The sequence below is a fragment of the Panthera onca genome, chromosome A1, assembly GCF_046562875.1.
Source record: "Panthera onca isolate mPanOnc1 chromosome A1, mPanOnc1 haplotype 2, whole genome shotgun sequence".
Taxonomy (NCBI): domain Eukaryota; kingdom Metazoa; phylum Chordata; class Mammalia; order Carnivora; family Felidae; genus Panthera; species Panthera onca.
This window is the reverse complement of record NC_138339.1, coordinates 34680069-34689173: the sequence shown is the minus strand read 5'-3', so window position 1 is coordinate 34689173 and position 9105 is coordinate 34680069. Positions and strand designations below refer to the sequence as shown.

The following is a 9105-nucleotide window of genomic DNA, read 5'->3' as shown; positions in this document are numbered from 1 at the left end:
GTCAAAGGCAGCTTGATGTTCTTCTACCCAATGCTGATGCACTCCCTTTTTTGCCAGATGGTATAGAGAGTGCAGGCATGTTAAATCTAGTCTCAAAGGCTGGAGAGTATGTTCTGGGGACCATCTAGGAGGAAGTGTTTGAAAATTACATTCATATCTCCAGAACATATCATGGATGTTATGCCCTAAAACTGTACTGTAGGGTGTGGTTTAACAGAAAAAAAAATGGGGAGGATGCTATGTTCAAGAAGGCTTCAGGTCATGGAATGGTCACCAAGGTAGATTTGTTCAAGATGGTGTTAGGGTGGCTCACACACTGGTAAGTACATTTATTATTGGAGAAAGGTAAAAAGAAGGTATTGGATGCTCTGGCCATAAAAGTTGAACAAAGTAAGAGACTTCTAGAGGTGATTGATTGTATTTAACAGGGACAGGAGGAAAAGAAGATAAATTGGTCCCATGGAAGACTAGAGGATCTTTAGCATCATGGAAAGATCAGAATCTTTGATGACAAATCCAGCAATCTGGAAGGTTACCTCCCTTAGCAATGGCCTGGGAGCTACGAATGAGGCATTATCTTTCCAGGCCAATGCCAAAGTAAAGAAAAGGAAAAGAGGGAGAACCTATTTCATATTTAAAGTATGAAGTCTTAATCTATTGTCTTGGGCAGAAGCAGTTTACCTCAATGCCAGCTACTTCTCTTCCCTGTCAATTTGTTTCAGAGGTCTCCAGTGTCTGTAAACCACCAGATATCAGGTGGATCCTTCTTCAGTTGTTACATGTGTACTCAAGGCTCAGTGCCTTCCAATTTTGCAGCAGTGTCAGTGGTCAGGAGCACTTGGTAAGGTCCTTTTCAATGAGGCTCAAACACTGTTTTCTCTAATGCTATTTCCAGAATACCCAATCATCGATCTCCCCACTATGACCAACAAGATCCTTTGAATTGGAGTCTGGAGAGGCTTCTTTAACCTGTTGATGATAGGCTTTACCATAAGACATTGAAGACTTAAGAAGCCAGTCATATTAGCATGAGATAATAAAGGATCAGGAGAAAGTTGTATACCCATAGACATTCGTCTCCTGGCGACTATCTCATGTGGAATGAGTTTGTGTTTCCCAAGAGGGATACCGTGAATAGTCAGCAAAATCAAAAGCAATACCTTCGGTCAGGAAAGTACAGTTGTTTTGGCAAGTTTAGTTTAAAGTTAGAGGATCCCATTAGTTCTCTCAACCTTACCTGAAGATTGAGGATGATAGGGACAATGATAATTCCAAGAAGTTTGCAAGGTTTTCATCCAGGTTCCTTGATTTGCCTGGTGAAGGTGGGTTCTTCTGTCGCTGGAGATTGGGAAAGGTATACCAGGTGGGAAACGCAATTTCTAACAGTTTCCTTGCTGCCATGAGGACATCAGCCTTGTAGCAGGAGAAAACTTCAACCCTTCTGGAAAACCACATACAATAACAAGAACATATTCATAACCAATAATGAGTGGCAGTTGAATGAAGTCTAGCTGTAGGTGTTCAAAGGGTCCAGAAGGAGGTCTGAAGCCTCTGGGAAAAAACCAGTTTTATAGGATTATGGACCTACATGGAAATCAGACATTGCTGGTAAAAATTTTTTTTGCAACTTTATTGAAGCTTTTGACACAATGTTTATTCATAAGTTGGGTCATTTATGATGGTGAAGGAATGCAAAAAGCAAAAAATGGGGTTTTCGAGGGAGGTAGGAGGAACCAAGCAAGTGTCTTGGGTTTCCCATATCCCTGAGTGTTCATTTAATTTACAACCATTGTTTACCCATCTCTTTTTTAAAAATTTTATCTTTTATTTTTTAAAGCTTACATCCAAATTATTTAGCATATAGTGCAACAATAATTTCAGGAGTAGATTCCTTAGTGCCTCTTACCCATTTAGCCCATCCCTCCTCCCATCACCCCTCCAGTAACCCTCCATTTGTTCTCAATATTTTTGAGTCTCTTCTGTTTTGTCCCCCTCCCTGTTTTTATATTCTTTTTGTTTCCCTTCCCTTATGTATCTGTTTTGTCTCTTAAAGTCCTCATATGAGTGAAGCCATATGATTTTTGTCTTTCTCTAATTTCACTTAGCATAATACCATCCAGTTCCATCCATGTAATTGCAAATGGCAAGATTTCCTTCTTTTTGATTGCCGAGTAATACTCCAATTGTTCACCCATCTTAATTTCTCTGATTCAGGAGCAAAACGTTGCCATGTCATAAACACATCAAGATGGGAAAAGTCTGGCAGTGTGGGCCCATTTCTTGCAGAAAGAGAATGGACTTTCTCTACATCTTACAAATACACAATCTTACAAATACAATGTAAAAAAGGCTTAGTATTATTTGACAATACTTCCCACGAAATATACATATCAAATAAGCCTAATTAGTTTGGCAAATACTTTGAGATATTGTAGGTCAAAAAAACTTCATTTACAATTTGATTTTGGGAAATTTGTAAAAAATATTTTAAAAAAAGTTTTAAAGCCCTTCTCTACTTAGGACCACAGATGATTATGAAACCTAATAGTTAAAAGGTAAAGAAACTTGGGGAGTATAGCCAGTTGGTGGAGCGAGGCAGTGAGGTGGAAGAGGTCAAAGGCTGATGGTGGTATAGGCTCAGAGGCTCTCTAATGCTCCCTCTGTCCTAGAGCCTCTTGAATGATTCACAATGACATCTTTTCAACAAGTCCCCTTGCAGACTTCCAACTTTGCCCATGTCATCTTTCAATATGTGCCCAAGAGGGGCGCCTGGGTGGCTCAGTCAGTTGAGCGTCCGACTTCAGCTCAGGTCATGATCTCACGGTCTGTGAGTTTGAGCCCCACGTCGGGCTCTGTGCTGACAGCTCAGAGCCTGGAGCCTGCTTTGGATTCTGTGTCTCCCTCTCCCTTTGCCCCTCCCCCACTCATGCTCTGTCTCTCTCTGTCTCAGAAATAAACATTAAAAAAAAATATGTGCCCAAGAGTTATCTTCCTAATTCACACCTGGAATGTCATTGCACTGTAACTCCATATGTCCATCCACATCCAAAAGATTGGGTTGATATATTCAAGGTTGGATGGAGTACTGCTTGTGATTATCACACATTGTTATGGCCTTGCATGCCTGAACATTATGTAGAAGGAACCACCGTTAATTGTGTATTTGCATTTCAAGGATATTGCCTTCCAAATGATGATGGAGCATTTTATTAGTTCTGTTATGTTACCCATTAGGGTGAAATTCGTGGAGCAAGTACACCTTTCCAGTTGAGAACTTCTCCAGCTGAAGAGTTACTTACTATGGAAGATGAAGGAAATTCTGACATGTTAGTGGTGACCACAAAAGTTGGCCTTCTCGAGTTGAAAATTGAGAAAACCATGAAAGAAAAAGAAGAACTCTTACATTTCATTGATGTTCTGGAAAAAGAACCAGCACAACTTGCAGAACAAGTTGGAAGAATGCAAAGAGAAGGTAACCATGAGAAAGAAAGATGTGACCAACTAATTGCAATCTGAGCAAGAGGGTCTTGTTGAAGTATCACAAAGTTAGAAATGGAAAATGAAGGGTTTAAGAAGAGATACAATGATGTTACATGCAAAGCTGTCCAGCTTGAGGAAGATATTGTGTCAGTGACACAGAAAGCAATTGAAAAGAAACTGAATGAGGCAGTTTAAAGGACAAACTCAGGAAGGCATGATATGAAAGAGAACAACTGGAACATTAGTTGAAGATGGAAAAGGATGAGAAGGAACTTTATTAAGGTACCTTTGAAGAATACTGAAATATAAAATACCAAGCCGTGTCAGAGGTCCAGACGTTAAAGAATTTAGATGGGAACAAAGAAAGCATGATTAGTCAGGCTCCTGGCTGACTCAGCCAGGGGAACATGCACCTCTTGATCTCTGGGTTGTGAGTTTGAGCCCCATGTTGGGTATAGAGATTACTTAAATTTAAAAAAAAAAAAACTTAAGAAAAAAAGCATGATTGCTTATTGCCAAGAAGATATTGGAAGGCTGCAGTTCTGTTTGGCTGAAAATCTGCAAAGGGCTTTCTTGTTTATAACCTCAAGTAAGATACAGGGTGTGTGTGTGTGTGTGTGTGTGTGTGTGTGTGTGTGTGTGTGTGTGGTTTGTTTGTTTGTTTGTTTGCTTTTAAGGGAGCAACTTTGTAAAGCAGAGGAACAGATTCAGGCAACTGGGCAAGAAATGGTCTTTCTGGCCAGAGAACGTAATGATGCTGTGAATGTGGGAGATCAAACAATGGCAGAGCTGCATGCTGCACAGCTGGAAAGTGGGAAAGTGAGAAAGTCAAAAAGCAGGTAGCTGATGCAGTGGCAGGACATCAACTAAATGCTGTGAAAAGAGATCAGGAAGAGACTGATACATGGGTGCACTATATGAGAAGAGAAGTGGAAGATTTGAAACATCATCTTCAGATGGCAGCAGATCATTAATTACAAAGATAATTCAAGGAATGCCAGAGGGGCCCAAAACAAATAAATACACTTTCAGACCAATCAGCCAGTAGCAACAGCGTATTCACCATGAAAATTGGGAATCGGCAGAAAGTAAAGGATGCCTCAATAAACACAGACCCAGCTACTGCTGGCTCTACTGTAGATGTAAAAGCCATCACTGTCTGCAGCTGAGACAGTTTCTGCCCTTGTAACAAAGGGGAAAGTCTGTGAAATGACCAAGGACATTGCTGACAAGACAAAAATATAATAAATGTAAACTACTCTTGCAGGATGAGAAAACAAAATGCAATAATATGCTGATGAACTTGCAAAAGTGGAGTCAAAATAGAAAGAACAAGTGAAGATTGCTGGAAATGTAAAACCAGCAGTGGTTGAAGTACAGCACAATGACAAACTTGAGAGAGAGACAAAGAAATAGATGGTCTAACTTCACATTTGGAAAACCTTTCCAGGAGCAAGGAACTTGAAAGAACTCTAGAAAATCAAGCAGAAAGGAAACGGAAGGTCAGAATTTCCAGGGTTCTCAGAAAATTTCACAGTGTCTCAACATACGCTCAGAGCAAAATGGTCATGTTGCTGCAGTGCTGAATATACAACCCGTTCTGCAATATGTTAATCCTTGTGCGACACAGGAAACCAGAGATGGAGCAGATGGTGCTTTTTTTAAAAAAATGTTTTTTATGTTTGAGAGAGAGAGAGCAAGTGGGGGAGGGCAGAGAGAGAGGAGAAACAGGGGATCCAAAGCAGGCTCTGTGCTGGCATCATGGAGCAGGGCTCCAACTCAGGAACCCCTGAGATCATGACCTGAGCAGAAATCTGACTCTTAACAGAGCCACCCAGGCACCCCACAGATGGTGCTTTTTACCCAGATGAAATCTGAAGGGTACCTGTGAGAGCCTTCTTGAGGACTGAAGATCATGGTCTTTGCAGCCAGCCTGCCAGATACCTTAGCCGGCCTGATGGTTTAGAAGATCTGAGGACAAGAAAGAAGATGAGAGTGTGCCACTGCTCCTGACCCTCCAAGTCAGCATTTACATGGGCACATGGGCACATGGGCGCAGGACACGCTTTTGCTTTGATTCCAGCTTTGATGTTCACAAGAAGGGTCCCCTCTGTGAATTACTGTTCCCTCCCAACTATAATCAGAGCAAATTTGAAGAACATATTGAAAGTCACAGGCAGGTGTGCACAATGTGCAGCAAGCAGTCCCCTCCTGACTGCGACCAGCAGGGCTTTGAAAGGCATGTGTAGACCCATTTTGATCATGGTTTAAATTTGACTAGTTACATTTTATTATGAGTTAGTAATCCAGTTTAGCAATTAAAAAAAAATCACCTCAAATAGACCACTGTGGAGACCACACAGTATCACTTCCATGAACCATCTACCACACTTTTCTGAACAAGGGCTACTTTTGAGTTGTGTGTTGCTAGTGTCAGGGTCAATCATTGGCTTATCAATAAATATAATTGTAACTTCTGTTACTCTTACCAGCTCAAGATAAGACGTTTTTCTGTGTTTGTATCTTTTTTTTCCTAATGTTTATTTATTTATTTTGAGGGTGGGGAAGGGCAGAGAGAGAGGGAGAGAGAGAATTGAAAACTGGCTCTGTGCTGACAGCGCAGGGCTCAGGACTTGATCTCAAGAACTATGAGAGCATGACCTGAGCTAAAATCAAGAGTTGGCTACTTAACTGAGTGAGCTACCCAGGTGCCCCTCTATGTTTGTATCTTTATTTATTCCCCACTTTGCAAAGGTATATGAATAAAAGAAATGGAGTATTTTAATGTTACTGTACTGAAAATGTATGTACATAGAGTGTGTTATTTAGCACAATATTTACAAGTTTCTGTTGACCTTGTTGATTGAGTGTGACTACCAAATATAATGTAATAAAAGTAATTTTCATAAAAAAGGTAAAGAAACTTTACACAGTATATCATAATCATACAATAAATCCCAAGAAAACTGTCCTTTTAACAGAGAGAAAACAAGATTTTAATTTTGCACCAGTTTACTTTTGATATTAAAACTCATTTTTAAGTAAATTAATTTTAATCTTAGTTTGACTACACATTACAACTCCTTTTCAAAGATTCCTTTTCTAGGGTGCTGGCAGCTCAGAGCCTGGAGCCTGCTTCAGATTCTGTGTCTCCCTCTCTCTCTGCTCCTACACCACTCAAGCTCTGTCTCTTGCTCTAAAAATAAATTAAACATTAAAATTCCTTATCTATAATCCTTCTACAAACTTTCTTTTCTGCATTCCAATTTTGTCCTGTTTTTCTTCTTTAAACACCCTCACTTTGAGACAAAATTACTTTCTTTTCCCTTAAGAAAAAAATGTACCTCCTTTCCTCACATCTTCTCTTATTGAAACACATCCTACTTTTTTGGCACATGAAGATACTTCCCTTATTATTATTATATTTCCCTTATTATTATTTTGAATTGCGTATATTATTTAGATCACCTTAATTTCTAGTGAAAACTAAGTAAGCAATTGTGAACTGAGTGTTATAGCAGCATTCTTTAAATTTGCAAATTTACAAATACATTTCATAATTTCTAGAAGCATATTTTTTCAGTTTTCCCAGATAGCATTAACACATCTGGGTAACTTTTAGTTTTCCTGAGATGAAAGGACTAGATGATGCCTAGAAACTTGACAGATAAAACTGGGCCTGTGTAAATGTGTCCGTGAGGATGTGCAAATATGCCTGTACTGCCTCCTCAGAGGGAATTATATCATTGTGTCCTCATATAATGTCATCAATATAATGCCCAAATGGCATCTTTCCAATTGTAAGGTACTTAAATCCTATCAAACCTGCTAGCAGAGGTGATGTGCAATTGCAGGACTGTTTATAAATATCCCAGAGGGAGCTAAGGAAATGTAAACTGAGTCCCTTAAAAAGTGAAAGAAAATTGGGCCTGGGACTCGTATACAGTGGGAACAAAACAGAACATACTAGCTAGGTCAGTGACTGTGAAGGATGTTCTTTGGGCCTGTTGTATGTCCTATAATCAGTTCTATAATATTAGGAATTGGAGCCTAAATCAGGGAACCTGAGCAGTGAGGTTTGGATAGATAGTCAACGGTGAGGTGTCATGCATTAGTGGTTGGCTTAATACCAGCCTATGGGTCTATTGAAAGGGGGGAGCTTTGGGAATAAAGACTTTTTTTTTTTAATTTAAAAAGTTTAGGGGCACCTGGGTGGCTCAGTTGGTTAAGCGTCCAACTTCAGCTCAGGTCAGGATCTCACGGTTTGTGAGTTCAAGCCCCGCGTTGGGCTCTGTGCTGACAGCTCAGGGCCTGGAGCCTGCTTCAGATTCTGTGTCTCCCTCTCTCTCTGTTCCTCCCCTGCTCACACTCTGTCTCTCTCTCAAAAATAAATAAAGATTGGGAATGCAAGCTGGTGCAGCCACTCTGGAAAACAGTATGGAGGTTCCTCAAAAAACTAAAAATAGACCTACCCTACCACCCAGCAATTGCACTACTAGGCATTTATCCAAGGGATACAGGTGTGCTGTTTCGAAGGGGCACATGCACCCCCATGTTTCTAGCAGCACTATCAACAATAGCCAAAGTATGGAAGGAGCCCAAATGGCCATCGATGGATGAATGGATAAAGATGTATATATACACAATGGAGTATGACTCGGCAATCAAAAAGAATAAAATCTTGCCATTTGCAGCTACGTGGACGGAACTGGAGGGTATTATGCTAAGTGAAATTAGTCAGTCATAGAAAGACAAATATCATATGGCTTCACTCATATGAGGACTTTAAGAGACAAAACAGATGAACATAAGCGAAGGGAAACAAAAAGAATATAAAAACAGGGAGGGGGACAAAACAGAAGAGACTCATAAATATGGAGAACAAACTGAGGGTTACTGGAGGGTTGGTGGGAGGGGGGATGGGCTAAATGGGTAAGGGGCACTAAGGAATCTACTCCTGAAATCATTGTTTCACTATATGCTAACTAATTTGGATGTAAGTTTAAAAAAATAAATAAAATTTAAAAAAATATTTAAAAAATTAAAAAAATTTTTTAAAAGTTTATTATTTTTGAGAGAGAAAGAGAGTGTGTGTGCATGCGTGGAGGAGGGGGGAGAGAAAGAGAGAATCTCAAGCAACCATGCAGAGCCGGATACGGGGCTGGAACTTATGAACCCTTGAGATCATGACCTGAGTGGAAAGCAAGAGTCTACTTAACCGACTGAGCCACCCAGGCTCCCCATGACTCTTGGCTGAAGCATATCTTTAATAATGGGATAGGCCTTCAGTGCTTTCTTTAAGTCATACTGGGGAGTGTTTACTGTCTTGACTAGAGAGGAGTGGTCAAGGCATCCATTTGGCAGGCCAGTTAGGAAGAACAAGAGCATGGCATCCTGTCAGGGCATCCATGCTTATAGTAAGGAAAGAAAGAGCCAGGGGGCCACCACCAGAGGAGGCCATTTGAAGTGAATGTTCCCAATAGCTACATCCCAATGGGTTTATACACCTTTGATTGTTTTGTCAGCAATGCCCTATAAGGATAAGGACTTTCCTTTTGGGAACTGAGAGGGATTTCATGGAATGACAGTGACCTGGGCCGTGGTATCTAATAGGGGCAAAAAAAA

At 40.3% G+C, this 9105-nt stretch overlaps 1 pseudogene; it reads left to right on the top strand.

Annotated features, from left to right (window-relative positions):
* The first annotated feature begins 1423 nt into the window (after positions 1-1423).
* On the top strand, positions 1424-6351 carry LOC132680782 (tax1-binding protein 1 homolog; annotated as a pseudogene).
* Positions 6352-9105: the final 2754 nt, after the last annotated feature.